The sequence below is a fragment of the Delphinapterus leucas genome, chromosome 11 (genome assembly GCF_059928025.1).
Source record: "Delphinapterus leucas isolate spDelLeu-1000000601 "Yukka" chromosome 11, BTC_Dleu_Yukka2, whole genome shotgun sequence".
Classification (NCBI taxonomy): Eukaryota; Metazoa; Chordata; class Mammalia; order Artiodactyla; family Monodontidae; genus Delphinapterus; species Delphinapterus leucas.
Genome location: NC_143139.1, coordinates 3,106,388 through 3,121,282, shown reverse-complemented (window position 1 = coordinate 3,121,282; position 14,895 = coordinate 3,106,388). Strand labels below are relative to the sequence as shown.

The 14,895-nt window shown below is 51.9% G+C and overlaps 1 protein-coding gene across 6 annotated transcripts in view; it reads left to right on the top strand.

The window, feature by feature from the left end:
• Positions 1-14,895, top strand: part of B4GALNT3 (beta-1,4-N-acetyl-galactosaminyltransferase 3) — a 215,516-nt gene that overhangs the window by 122,107 nt on the left and 78,514 nt on the right. The window contains exon 22 of one of the 6 annotated variants that reach the window (XR_016394800.1): positions 3,129-14,895. This exon is cut by the window's right edge and continues 16,984 nt beyond it. The exons of the other annotated variants lie outside the window; for them this stretch is intronic. The gene's annotated coding sequence lies outside the window, so the exon portion shown is untranslated. The remainder of the gene's footprint in view (positions 1-3,128) is intronic. 6 annotated transcript variants of the gene reach the window in all.

The window sequence follows — 14,895 nt, the reverse complement described above, 5'->3', positions numbered from 1 at the left end:
CATCCTTAACAACACTTGTTATTATCTGTCTTTTTGATAATACCCTCCCAGTGAGTATAAAGTAGTATTTCATTATGGTTTAAATTTGTATTTCCCTGATGGCTAATGACGTTGAGTATCTTTTCATGTGCTTTTGTATATCTTCTTTGGGAAAATGTCTATTTAGATCCTTTGTTCATTTAAATTTTGAGTCATTTGTCTTTTTATCATAGATTGTAAAAGTTTTTTTTTAATATATTCTGCATACAAGTCTCTCGTCAGGTATATGATCTGCAAATATTTTCTCCCAATGTATAGGTTCTCTTTTCACTTTCTTGATGGTGTCATTTGAGACACAAAAGTTTTTAATTTTCCTGAGTCCAATTTATTTTTCCCTATGTTACTTGTGCTTTCAGTATCATATCTGAGAAGGCTTTGCCTCATGAAGATTTACTCTTATATTTTCTTCTAAGAGTTTTTAAATTTTAGCTCTTACATTTAGGTCTGTGATTCATTTTGAGTTAGTTTTTGTGTACGGTGTGAGGTAGCTGTTCAAGTTTTTGTGTACGGTGTGAGGTAGGTGTTCAACTCCATTCTTTTGCATGTGGATATCTAGTGTCTCAGCAACACTTGCTGAAAAGACTATTCCCCCACCCACCCCTGCATCAAATTGTCTTGGCACTGTTGTTGAAGATGCGTTGATCATAGAGCTGAGGGTTTATTTCTGAACTCTCAGTTCTATTCCACTGACCCATATGTCTATCCTTAGGCCACTATCACACTTGATTACTTGATTAATGTAGCTTTGTTGTAAGTTTTGAAGTTGGGAGATGTGAGTTCTCCAAACTTGTTGGTTTTTTTTCAAGATGGTTTTGGCTATTCTGGGTCCCTTGAAATTCTATATGAATTTTAGGATCAACTCAGCAAAGAAATCAGCTGGGATTTTGATAGGGATTTCATTAAATCTGTACATCAATGTGGGGAGTATTGCCATCTTAACAACAATATATGTATTTTTAAAAGTGTAAGCTGCAAGAGCAAAGAGGATGGGGACAGAAACAGGTAGAACGAGGAGGTGTACATGACTCTGCTGAGCAGTAGATGCTGTGTCCTGATGCCTGCAGGAAGGACATGAGCAGTTAAGGAAGGCACTAGATTTGGAAACAGGGTACCAAGGCGTGTGAGAGTGAAGTGCAGAGCTGAGGTGGGGGAATGGCCCGAAAGCCTATTTACAGAGCAGTTCCACCCTCCAGATTCGCCCCCCGCCCCACCCCGCAAGCCTGGTGGCAGCTCCTCCTCAAGGCAAGAGCCTAGAGATTTGTTCTTTTCTAGAGCAGTGCTCTCAGAGTGTGGTTGTGAACTGGTTTAGGTCCACGGGCTTCGTTACTAGCCCCAGGAAGATACAGAAGTACAAAGAGTAAGAGTGTTTAGAATTTTTATAGAAATCTGAAATGGCCTCAACATTCAGGCGTATGCTCAGTGGCTTCTTTCTGAACAGGATACAGGCCAGTTTGGATGTTTGACCCCCTACTGTGGGTCACGTATGGTGGGTCACGTGTGCTATCATGTGCAGTAGGACTGTGTGTGGGTCCTGACAGATTGGAAGATTAATAACTGGTCCTTCAGCACAGATGGTTTGAGAAGCAGGTGCTAGAGGCCGACAGGTCGGTTGTATGTGTAGTTGGGAGAGGGTTGAGGTCCCTGGCTGAAAATCTGCATTCTGAACGGTGGGCTTTTCAGCCTTCCTTCCACCTTCATTCAAGAAAACTGTCAGCCAGGTGGATACCCTCCCCCAACACCTATCCCCAGACGCAGGTCTAGAAGATTCTCATCAGAAAAGACTTGATGACCCAGAAAGAAGACTTTTAAACACTGACATTTAGAAGTCCCCTCTGTTTGTCTGCAGTGAAATTCTTCAATGGATGAGCTACACCCATGCACATAAAGCTTAAAATAAACTTTAAAAACTTTTGTTTTTTGAATACACTTTCTGCTAATGTGGCTTAGAATTCAAAAGAATGAAAAGGGTACAATGAAGAGGTCTTCTATCTGTCACTACTTAGTTCCCCTTCCAGTAAACTGTCTAGTGCCTCGCCCTTTAATATAAATAGAAAGTTACATGAAAGAGACCATAAGTAAGAAACCAGAAACTCAGAGAAAAGAATGTAGAGAGAAAAAACTTCAAAAAAGGAAAATAATAATATCCCTGGAGACAGTAGAGAAGCTATTACATCAATGAAATAAGAACAGTATTCCGTGAAAAGAAGGAATAGGGACTTCCCCAGTGGTCCGGTGGTAAAGAATCCGCCTTCCAATTCAGGGGAATTCAGGTTCGATCCCTGGTCGGGGAACTAAGATCCCACATGCCATGAAGCAACTAAGGCCGCATGCCACAACTACTGAGCTCGTGTGCCTCAGTTAGAGCCCGCATACTGCAAACTACAGAGCCCACATGCCCTGGAGCCCACGCGCCACAACTAGAGAGAGAAAAACCTGCACGCCACAACTAGAGAGAAGCCCAAGCGCCATAATGAAAGATCCCGCGTGCTGCAGCGAAGATCCTGCATGCTGCAGATAAGACACGACGCAGCCAAAGAAATAAGGAAAATAAATAAATAAATATTTTTTAAAAAGGAAAAGAAGGGCTTCCCTGGTGGTACAGTGGTTGAGAGTCCGCCTGCCGATGCAGGGGACACGGGTTTGTGCCCCGGTCCGGGAGGATCCCACATGCCCCGGAGTGGCTGGGCCTGTGAGCCGTGGCCGCTGAGCCTGCACGTCCAGAGCCTGTGCTCCGCAACGGGAGAGGCCACCACAGTGAGAGGCCCACATATCGCAAAAAAAAAAAAAAAAAAGGAAAAGAAGAGGAATATTCCGAGAATAACAACAAAAAAAGAACTCTTGGAAATTAAAAATATGAAATAAAAATATAAATTTTTTAAACTCAACTTGAAAAGTTAGAAAAAGAGGTTTGTGAAACCTCACAGAAATTAAAACAAAGAGATAGAGATGGACAATTAGATACAGAAGACAAGAAGATTAAAGGATCCTGTCAGGAGATCCAACATCCTAATAACGGGCTCCTGACAGATTGAACAAAGAAAAGCGAGGGAAAGAAATAACCAAATAAATAATAAAAAATTTTTTTCTAGAGCAGGAGGACAAAAGATTCCGGGTCATAAGAACTCGTCAAGTGCCCAGTATAATGAAGGAGGAAAGACCCATCCCAGGGCACACCACTGTGAAGCTTGAGAACACTGGAGAGCAGAGAGAAGAATCTGAAAATTTTCAGACACGAGGTACAAAGGATAGAGAATGGAAATGGCATCGGTTATCACAACAGCCACTCTGGAAGCTAAAATTCTGTACTCGGGCAGATTGTCAATCAAGTGTAAAGATATTTTCAGTTATGTAAGTAGCAAAAATTTTGCTCCCCTTGCTCACTTTCTTAGGAAGTTACTGGAAGATATGCACGACCGAATCAAAGAGTAGATCGAGGAAGAAGACACAGAATCCACAGGCCTGTGGGGAGTGTTGCTTGGCACTAACCGGAACAGAGTGGATGGAAGGAAGGGACAGAGGAAGAACAAAGCCATGAAGTGGGTGCAAGGAGAAAGCAGAGTCCGGAGGCCGGGAGAGTCCTCCCGGGCCCCAGCTCTTCCCGAGGCCCGGCTTTCATGCTGTAGCTGGCCTTGTGAGACACTCGACATCCTCGTAATAAATTCATCTTCCTGCTTAAGCAGTTCACATTGGATTTCAGTCACTTGCAACCAAAATGTTCTGCCTGATACATTTGCTCCTCAAAGAGTTAGAACCAGCAGCATCAATGTCACCTGGGCACTTGCTAGAAATGCAGGCTTTCAGGCCTCCCCCAGACCTATTCAGCTGAATCTGCGTTTTAACAACATTCCCAGGTGACTTATATGCACATTCACGTCTGAGAAGCACCGTCCTAATAGATCAACCTTGCGAGGTTGGGTGCCGGGTGGATTAAAGATACTGTCTAAAATACCTGGCCGCATAGCCAGTCCTCTGCAAGGTATTCTGTAGTTGATGACGGGGAGGATGCTGGTGGAGCTGGGACTGCTTTGGGGTGACCATCTCGGGAAGCATTCCTGGGACCATGGCACATGGTGCTCGGGACCAAATTACAAAGACAGGCGCACAGCAGAGGAGGCAGAGAGCATGTTTATAGCAGGAAACAGGTGACGGCTCTACTCCAGGAACCTGTCAGGTTAGTCAGGCCAGGTGTTGACGTGGGAAACCATGAGGAACACCACCTCTCAGGTGTGGCTGTGAGTGAGGGAGCCTGGGATGATGCCTGGCGGGGTGGGCTGGGGAGGGGGTGAGGCTGAACTAGGGCCACCTTCTCAGCAGAGCGGGTGTCCTGCCCCAGCACTCGGGCGCGGGTAGGGTTGGAATCGCATCCCACTCTTGGCAGGAGCAGGGCTGCCTGCACCACAGTTTTCCTGGCTCTGGTCCTCTTGGCTTTCAGCCACCTTCTTTGTGCTGAGGGTTCCGTTGACTTTCCAACGCTGAACAAATTTGAATAAAAGCTGGGATTTTAAAGATTGTTAAAGGAAAAGGAGATGTGTCTGTAGGAAGCTGGTGTCCCATCTCAGCCCTCAGGGTGTGTGGATAGAGGACGTCCTCCCAGGTCTGTACCTCCCCAGGAGTTATTGGTCACTGTTTTCTAACCGTCCACCAACCGGACGGCCCTGTACTCAGTCCTTGACCGTCTCTACGGGAGAAGCGCCCAGTCCTCCAAGAGTTTGCAGAGCCCCCAGTCCTTTAAAACACCTGTGGGAATCTCGTCCTATCTGGAAACAACAAACTCCACCATCAGCAAAAGGCTGTCCTTTGAAGGCCAACTGTAGCCACCACCTCTGTAAAGCTCTGACACTTAAGAGCCTCAAACAGCCGCAGACACTTAACTACATAAACTCTGTGCGCCAGGACTTTCCTAAGCACAGCAGCCTTGTGACCTGAAATACCATCTCAATCCCCATTTTCCAGACGAGGAAGCTGAGGCATACAGGGATGAAATGAGGTCATGTAGCTCGCGAGTGGCTGAACTGGGACTCCAACCCAGGCAGTCTGGCTCCAGAGCCCCTGCTACTCAGCCTCTGTACTTGAGCCCCGGGCACCGGTGCCCTGGTGGGCAGGGATCTGCGACAGCTCTCCTGCAGACCGGTCCCTTTCCGGCCTTATGCTGTTAGCCAACCAAGCCGGGGACAGTGCAGTGAGGGGTGGGAGCAGAGGCACTGGAGGTGAAAGATCTGAATCCAACTTGGGCGCTGCCACTCGGAGAGGAAGGGCCCTGGTGCCGATGAGCAGAGGCCCGTCCTGACCGGGGCTCTCCAGGCCTGTTGTCCCCGCTGGCCTGTGTCACCTAGGCCAGTCTCCGTCCCTTGCTGGCTTTCAGTTTCCTTGCATGTAAATGGACCAGTCGATCCCAGGGGTTTGGTGCGCATGGAGGGGTCACTACACACACAGAGGTGTGTCCAGGTGCAGTGCTGAAGGGCACGGAGACCAGTGAGCACAGACCTCACCTTTGCCAGTGCTCTTCGTTGTGTAAATCCTTAGATTCAACAAGACAGTTATTATCTGGGGTTTTTGTTTGTTTGTTTGTTTGTTTTGTTTTATTTTATTTTATTTTTGGCTGTGTTGGGTCTTTGTTGCTGCGCACGGGCTTTCTCTAGTTGCGGCAAGCGAGGGCTACTCTTCGTTGCGGTGTGCGGGCTTCCCATTGCGGTGGCTTTTCTTGTTGTGGAGCACGGGCTCTAGAGCGTGCGGGCTTCAGTAGTTGTGGCACGTGGGCTCAGTAGTTGTGGCTCGCGGGCTCTGGAGAGCAGGCTCAGTACTTGTGGCGCACGGGCTTCGTTGCTCCATGGCATGTGGGATCTTCCCGGACCAGGGCTTGAACCCATGTCCCCTGCATTGGCAGGCAGATTCTTAACCACCGCACCACCAGGAAAGTCCCTATCTGGTTCTTTACAATGAGGGAAATGATATTTGAACGTGGAAGGTCGCTCAGATCAGTCGGAGCCACGTAGCGTTAGGCCTCAGGTGGACCCTGGCTCGGCTCTGTGCCGCTGGCTCTCCTCCCACCCTGGACATCACTGTGACCGAGAGCTGCGAGGTCCACCCCTAGTTCCCGCTCCTTTATCCACCCCCCCGCCTCCCCCATCCCAACACCCAACAGGCACAGAACCAGTGCTGCCCAGGGACGGGCATCGGCCCCTCTGGCCCGAAGCGCAGTGCAGGGCGGTGACTGCTCAGCCGCAAAACTGCCCTGTGCACCATGACTCATGACCCATCCATTCGCTGACGCCAAGCCTCTCGCCCGTCAAGTAAGTACTGGTGAGCCGGAAGCTTGTGGCTGAAGAGAAGGTCAGGCTGGCGGCCAAGAGGAGGGACAGTGGGCTTAGCCTCCCCCACCACGGGTCCCGCCCAGCAGCCAGCACCTGCCCTGCATGCAGTAGGAGCTCCGCACGGCCTCACTGCTGGATCAGCTGCTCCCAACACAGCCGAGGGACGCGGTTGCCCCGCAGGAACACAGCGTGTGGGTCCAGTGCTTGCGGGAAGAGACTTCTGCTCCCCTAGGCAAGCAGCCCACGCTGGGGCTACAAGAACCGCAGCCCTGGAAACCGCCTCTTTACAGGACCCCGTGTTATTACCCTGACTTCCGCAACCTGGCCCAAGAACGTCCTGTTCTGCACCCTGAATTAGCGGAGGGGAAGAGGCACTTCCTCGCCGTGGTGTAAGAGAGCAGAACGTTTAGACATCGCTGGTGTGAACTCGGCCAGCCCATCTTCCTTGGCAGGGCCCACGTTGACGGTCTTCCCGTGCTGGCCACGCTCTTCCGTGGCATAACCTCCTCCCAAAGCCACAGTCAGGAGAGACAGACACCTCCTTCAGTTCCCAGGAACCAAGGCCATATTGCCCCATGTAGGACGTCGTCCCCAGCATCTACTTGACCTCACAGGTTGTTGACCGGGTGCAGGACCACCTAGCTGGTCATCCTTTCCCCATCTCTCTCTTGCACCATGTCCACATTACCAAGTTCTGGCCATTGAGAAGTTAGCAGCAGTGACTGTGCCCTTAAAAGGAAGGCCCATGCCTTCCCTCCCCGTCTTTCCTTGACTGCACATGTGGACATTGTGGGGAGCCATCCTCACCCGTGTGCACAAGGCAGACGTCCTTAGGGAAGAGCTACAAGCAAGGGGAGCCTGGGTCCCCAACATCACGGAACCACCGTATTATCCCTGGGCTGCTTGCACTGATACCGCTACACACGGAGAGAAATAAACTATCGTCTTGCCTAAGCCTCTATTCTCTGGGGTCTGGTTACAGCAGCCAAACATGTGTCCTGACTGACACAACCCCCGTTGGGCTGTCAGGCCAGTCACAACTTCCCCTGCTCTGAGATCGCCCCCCCCCCGCCCCCCATCCACTCACCAGGAGGTAGCCTAGTGAGATGCATCTACAGGCTTACCACAGTGGCCTGTGCGTGCCTGGGTCCTCTGGCTGAGACTGAGCGGACTCAGTATCCCACCAGGGCAGGCCCATCAGGCTCTCTCTCCCCTGCATTTGGAAATGAGATCACCGTTGCTATGAAGCCTGTGCTGATGACATGAACCACGATGCACAGGGAGGAGCAGAAGTGAGGCACAGGGAAGGAAGCCGCTGGGGTCGGCAGGGTGTCCTGGCTTCTGCTTCCAGTGATGGGCCCCCTGATCACCCTGCCTGTGGTTTCTGGGAATGACCCTGCCACCTGTAATAAATCCCCCTCCTGGTCTTCGATGCTTCAGGTTCATTTCTGTCCCATAACCAGAAGTGCCAGAGTCTCCTCTGATCCTTATAAAGATCTGGGTATCCTTGTAAAATGGGGGCCCCCGCCTCTGCAGCCCCCCTACTCCCCTCACTTGGGATGCTTTCATCATTGCGACGATAGAAGTGTCAGAGGTGAACTAAATGGATGGATAGATTGATCGCCTGATTGGCTAGCAGAGCAGTCCATGGACTGTCCAAGGGGTGATGCTGGGAGGCCTCATGGAATCGCAGAATTGGGGTGAAAGGGACAAAAGGCACCAGGCAAAGTGTGGCCACGGAGGTTGTGATGCACCCAAAGCCACGCAGTCCAGTGGCTGAGCCTGGATGGGACCCTGGCCCTGGCCCCAGGGTTCCTCCTCACACCCCCTCCCCTGCCCCCCAGGCTGGCCAGATTTGGGTGCTCTGAGCCACCCACCTACTGATGAGCAAACCCCACGATGACTGTGTCTAACCTGCCGTTTCTGCGGCTCCTAGAAAAGTGCGAACAGATCCTTTTCTCTTGTTTCTGGGTCATTCTCTCTACTTCTAAATCTCACCATGTAAGAGTAAATGGCTTTTCTTCCAACGAAGGAATAATGAGTGTCTCCACTGCGTGCCACGCGTGGCGTGTGGCACTTTCCAAGGTGCTGTCTCATTTAAACCCTGCAAGTTGGGGGGAGGGATAAATTGGGAGTTTGGGATTAACACATACACACCTATATATAAAACAGATAAAAAACAAGGACCTGTACAGCACAGGGAGCTCTGCTCAGTATCTTGTAATAACCTATAAGAGCAAAGAATCTGAGAAAGAATAGATATATAAATTGGAATCTCTTTGCAGTACACCTGAAACTAACACAATGTTATAAATCGGCTATACTTCAATTAAAAAAAAAACCCTACAAGAACCCATCTTCCAGAAGAGGAAAATGAGGTTGAGGGAGGAGAAGCAACTCGCCCGAGACGTGCGGCTGGGGAGATGGTACCAGGGAGGGAGTCGGTGGTCTAGCGGGAATGGCGGGTCTTTGATGCCGGGTCGTACTCCTCCTGAAGACCCATCCCTTCCGTCTTTCTGCCTTTGCTTTCCAGCCTTCTCCAGGGGCACCTGCTCAGCAGAGCTGGGCTGTGGGCCCCAGGGCGGGTGGGGGAGGGAGGTGTGCCTGTGTCCGCAGGAGCCTTGGCAGGTGGCCCTGTTCGCTGGCCACGTGCTGCCCTCTCACCTCCTCTCCCAGTCCTTGCCTCTGCCCGCGTTTCCCACTCACCCACGGCCGCCCTCCCCCTCCATCCCCAGATGTTCTGTAACACCGGGGTCCTGACCGATTCCCGCCCCCCTCTTATCCTCTACTCCCTACTCCGCAGGCGCCCGAGAGCTGCCTTCTTCTGAGAGGTCCTGAGTCAGCTCACTTTTTCCTCAGACAAGGAGACGGAGGCCTCGGACCTCAGGGCAGAGCCTGCCTGCTCTTTTCGGGCTGAGTTCGCACCCAGAGCTGCGTCTATCTGTAGCTCAGGTTCCCCGGGGCCTGAGGGCAGGACTGCGTCTTCACGCGCCGGGCAGCATGCAGTGTCAGCGCCCTGAGAGCAGCGCAGCTCTCAGGCGAAGATGAGGGAGCTGCCTAGCTCGGGAGGCTGTGGTCCAGCCCGAGGTCTTGACCTCTCCCGCTCACATGCTCACGCCCCTGACGTTACCACAGAGGCCAAGCAGGGACCCCAGGGAGGTTCTCTGAAGAATCGGGTGAGCAGTGGTGTGAACGTGCAAAAGGTGTGTGTGTGTGTGTGTGTGTGTATGTGCACGCACGGAGGAACCCTTTCTGGTTTCACTGTGATGGTAGAAATGACAATCTATAGTTCTCTCTCACTTTAGTGAGTGATTCTCAAAGGAGAGATGCAGGCCCCACTAGGAAGGCACATCGGAATCTCAGGTGATAGAGTGAACGTGGGAACTTATTATGTTTATCAAAAGGAGAATGATTTTTTAAAAGGACTGATCCTGCCCTTTCAAAAGCTATAACTGTCTCCTGTTCTTTTTTCTACTTGAAGAAACCCCACTTACCCTTCAGAGCCCAGCTCAACTGGGAAGCCTTCCTCAACCCCGTAGGCTAAATTTATCCCTCTTTCTCAGTCCTCCCAAAGCATTGGGTTCATCCCCCAGGACAGCGTGTACCATGGGGTAGTGCCGAGGGCTACGTGTGAGACTCAGCCCATGGGCTGCGTGCTCCTGGAACACAGGAAATGTGCCCCACACAATTTCCTATACCTGCTTCAATACCCACGGATAGGCAAGAGCAGGCCCGGTTGATTGGTGTGGGTGTGGGAAGCACAGGGAAGGACAGGGCTGAAAGGTGAGGACTGCTCTCCGAGACATGGGGTATCCATCCTAGCGGGCCCCATCTGGGGTGAAGGGCTACAGAGAGCTCTTCTAATGAGATGGGCTAGAGGTAAACTGGTTAAAAAAGCTGATGAGGGGGCTTCCCTGGTGGCACAGTAGTTGAGAGTCCACCTGCCGATGCAGGGGACACGGGTTCGTGCCCCGGTCCCGGAAGATCCCACATGCTGTGGAGCGGCTGGGCCCGTGAGCCATGGCCGCTGAGCCTGCGCGTCCGCAGCCTGTGCTCCGCAACGGGAGAGGCCACAACAGTGAGAGGCCCGCGTAATGCAAAAAAAAAAAAAAAAGCTGATGAGAATTCCTGGGGCAGAGGAAGCCCTCAGGAAGGTGAAGGACTGGTTCAAGGGGATTTCTGGATGTGGAAACCCAGGACCACCCACCATCCTGAGTGGCTGCCTGGCCGAGATTGAAGCAAAGTCCTACAGACAGAATAGTTCCAGGAGCAGACCTGGACTTCTCCAGGAGTCGGGGCCGGAGGAGAGAGGCAGGAAACAGAGGCAGTGATGATGACCTGGTCATTGGGGTTAACTGTGTCATGCTGCATTGAGCAACTGGGTAGTGTACCTAGAAATTACTAACCTCTCTCTGGTTTGTGCCTCAAGATGCCTTGCATTCTGCTGATTAATTATGGGTTGCACTGCAGAGAAAAGGAATATGTGTAGGTTCAAGGGCCTGATCTAGGGAGGACCCGTGTCTGGATCCTTGGGTGGTAGCAGCACAGAGTTTTCAGGGATGGAATGTCGGAAAATCATCCATATGCGTGCTCTCTTCAGGACCGTGGAAATGTGTGCTCTGGTCCAGGGCAAATGACAGCGACAGTGTTACAGTTTCACCAGGAAACCCATCCCCGGCCTGTCCCCAGATAGGAAGGAGGTCAAGGTGCCAAGATCAGGGGCCTCTTAACTATGACGTGGGCCTATCTCCCAACTTCTAAATTCGAAGCAAGTCTTATGAGCGGTGCAAGGAAACTGCATGGTACTCTCCTTCCTCATACCTTTAAGATTTGTCCCAAATGGAACACCCTTCCATACAGCAGCCTCTTCTTGACCTAATCCTAGAGATAAGAATCCCTAGTTATGCCAATAAAGGATTAAAAATCCCCAGACGCTTGCCTTCCAAATGAATGTCGCAAGTCTCTGGCACTTGCAGTGCTCAAGTTGCCTGCGTTTCATGAGGAGTTTGCTCACCCCTGCTCTTGTCCTGCGTCCCCTAACCTAGGAAAGTTGTTGTTGTGAAGCCTGGCACATGCCTAGATGGCGTCAGAAGAAAGATGCTAGGGACCAGCGTGTGCCCCGCACAGGCTCCTCCCTTGAAGGCAAAGCCCCGGCTGAGCTGAGAAACCATGTCTAACACCTGCTCCCCAAAACCCACTGCCCAGCATCCCTCTACCTCCAGACCTGTCTTCATGACAGCTGCTGAGGCTCGTGTCCCGGCCAAAGCACAGTTCACCTCCCCTTCCCTCCTGGGCGTGTAATGAAGGGGTGTCTGTGAAGCCCTCAAGCTTTTCGGGATGAAAGGACCAGTCTGGCCCCTGTGATTTTTCTCCCGGGTCCCTGAGTCTCCAAGGAGGTGACTGCAGGCGGAGGCTTGCAGGGTGTCCCTGCCCGCCCATGGTGTCGGCGTGTTCTCTGTCCCCTGCTTGCACCCTGGGATGTTCTGATTTCCTCACCCCAGCTCTCTGTTGAGCCACAGAAGTTGGGCAACTGCCCTGGGTCCTCGAAACTGGCTTCTGCTTCACAAGTTGATCTGAAGCCACTGCTGTCCAGAGGCCTCAGTCCCTACCAAGCCTGGCTGTCCCTGACGGTGGCTTCTCCTCTGGGTGCCGCGGGTCAAAGACCCCCACGTGGAGGCAGCGCCGTGCTCTGGGCAAGAGGGCAGGCTCCGGGTCACCCTTTCTGAGTGTAAACCTGGCTCTGCCGTGGGCTAGCGACCTTGACCTTTACCCCCTGTAAAACGAGGTCCCAAAGAATTCCTCTCTTACAGAGATGTTGGGAGGTTTAAATGAGATAATTTTAAAGTGTTTAGCCTTGAGTAAGTACGAGCGCAGTGGTTTTCTTTTCTAAGAAATGTTGTCAATTGTAGCTCTGCAGTCACCCTATGAATTCTGGTCAGCAAGTCTTCCTGGGATGACCCAGATGAGTGGCTTTTCCTGCCTGACCCAGGGCCTTTCCTGCCACAGAGCAGTTGACTTCCTTCCTGTCCTGGGGGACAGTACATAAAGTTGTAGAAGAGCTGCCCCGAGGTCACCTGACTTGCCTCTCCAGACGGTACATGATGTGGGTATAGAGGTCTTACGTCACCTTCTTAAGGGTCACCTCGTTTTCCTTTGCCCAATTTAGGTGATTGTATAGTTTAACTTGGTCACCATTTTCAAAGTCTTTCTGGAGAGAAGAATTAGACTCTGCCACATTTTAGCAGGAGGCTCGGTCCCAGCGGGGCCCGGCCCATGCGAGTCCGAGAACTGGGGCGCGTGGAGGGGTCGCAGCTGGAGCTCCCTCCCTCCCTCCCTGCCTTCCTGGGGTGAGGGCAGCTTCGTGAAGGACCCAGAGCCCGAGTCCGGTTCTCTTTTCCTGTCCAGCGCTGGGCAGAGCTGCAGGGTGCGGAGAGGAGCCACATGTAGCAGCTCTTTTCTCTTTTCTGTGCCCTTCACCGGCCCAGATTCCCACTGCCCTTCCCACTCCCTCTCTACCCCGACAAGAACTGTCAGGAGAGAGAACAAAGCAGGCTGGAAATGGCCCCATATCCGCTTCCTCACAGCCTCCTCGGCTTTCTCTGGCTCCCGCTTGTGGGAAGGGATTGAATAAGAGCTGCCCTGTCCCTTTGCAAGAGGCCTCCAAGCTCTTGGCTCAAAACCTCCAGAGCCACACTTACGTGTTGTTTGCATATAATTTATATATTAGTGAGATTGTTCCTTCAGATGCTCCACTGACCTCTCCTGTGGTAAAGTAAGAATCCTTAAAAGGCTGTGTATTTGCTCCTGGCTTCCAGGAACCTATGGTTTCTACTGGGACATTCATTCTCAGTGCTGTCATTCTGGTTGGGTAACTTAGGTAAACCCGACCATTCATCCGGTCTATAAAATGGGAATAATAATCCCTGTCTTCTACATGGGGTTGTCATGAGGATTTTTAAATTGAGTTAGTAGCTGTAAAATCATTTCATAAACTGTAAAGAAGAGGCCAAATTTTCAGATGTTATTGTTATTAAAATTATTCAGTGAATAATAGTACTGCAGTAAAGGGTAACTTTTAGACTACCAAAAGGTAACTTTTCCAAAGGTAACTAGGGGAGAATCTGACTTACTGATTCAGCATCAAACTGAGTAAAGGCCCCTGTGTCCCCACCGCCACCGCGCCCCCCAGCTTTCTAGGGTGCTGGATGGCGGCAACCCTATTCTGTCGACAGGCCTATCCCAGCGCATGGGAGCTCCTAGCTGGACGATGCCGAGGCTCTGCCCTGACTGTAGTGAGGTTAAAAGTCCTGGGGCAGTCGGTGTCGGAATGGGGGTAGCAGTGGGGGAGGTGTTGAGAAGGCCGTGTTATTTTAGGGCCCTAGAACATTACTGCAGGGAGGAATCTAGTGCTCAATGGTGCCCAGCCCCTCCACTTTACAGATCAAGAAACTGAGGTTCAGAGAGGTGTGTGGCTGGCTTAAGACTCCCGCAGGCCTCGGTTAGCAGTCTGGGCTGACCCAGCGAAGGTCCAGGGGACAGCACCACGGCCAGGGGTCCACTCAGTCACGGTGCCAGAGAGCTGGGCTTGGGGGAGACAGGGGTGTCGGAGCAGAAGCTGAACTGCCTCTTACCCCGAGACGTCTTGTCTCAGTCTGCAGAGAAAAAGAGGCTCTCAGCCTCCCAGGGTAGCAAAAGGCAAACACACTTGGTTCACAAGAGCCCTGGAGAAGTGACAGGAGTGGAGCTGACCACACCTTCCTCGTCTCTGCCTCTGACCCGCCGCCCCGGACTCCTGAGCCGCGGAGACACAGGTCTCACGTCTTTCAGGCAGAGCCATGGGGGCCCCACAGACGAAAGGTACTCGGAAAGGTCAGGCTTCTTTCTGAAAAGGGGCCCAAAACAAACCCCAGCAGGCTCATGAGCCTCATGGGGAGGGGGTAGGGAGTGGGGGGCCCGTAGCGTCTGGAGGGAGCAGTAGCCCAAATGATATGTCCTTCTGGAGGGAGGACATTTGTTCTCAGGACCATTGGATTTAATTCAGCAAGTTCTTATTTACGGGCCACGGTGTGTCCAGCCCCGAGCCAGGAGCTTGGGCCTGGGGAGACAGAATAAGTCTAAGACTTGGTGCCTGCTTTCAAGGAGCTTGCTGGGGTGTAAGACTCTCACGCATGAGTCAGAAGAGACAAAAGGCAGACGGTGTGTTTAAGGCCAAAGAGAAGATGCTTTGGAAGGAATGAAAACTCAGTGTGGAAGCACGTGGTTCTGAAGGGCTTCCTGGGGAAGGGAAGCCTTTACCTGGGCCCATTCCCTTTACTTAGTAAGCGAGTTGGGGAGGGGGCATCTTAGGAGAGCGGCCTGAGCAGAGGTGGGAGTGAGCAGAGGAGCTGACCCTCTCCAGCCTCCTTTGTATGTGACTTTGAAAGGCTCAGCGCCTCTGCCCTCAAGGGTGGAGTATCGTCCCTGGAAGGTGTGGCGGAGATAGCAGCCCCTGGCTCCTGGAAGAGAGGGGCTTCTGCATTACTGCTAAGCTGCGACTGGGTGTAGA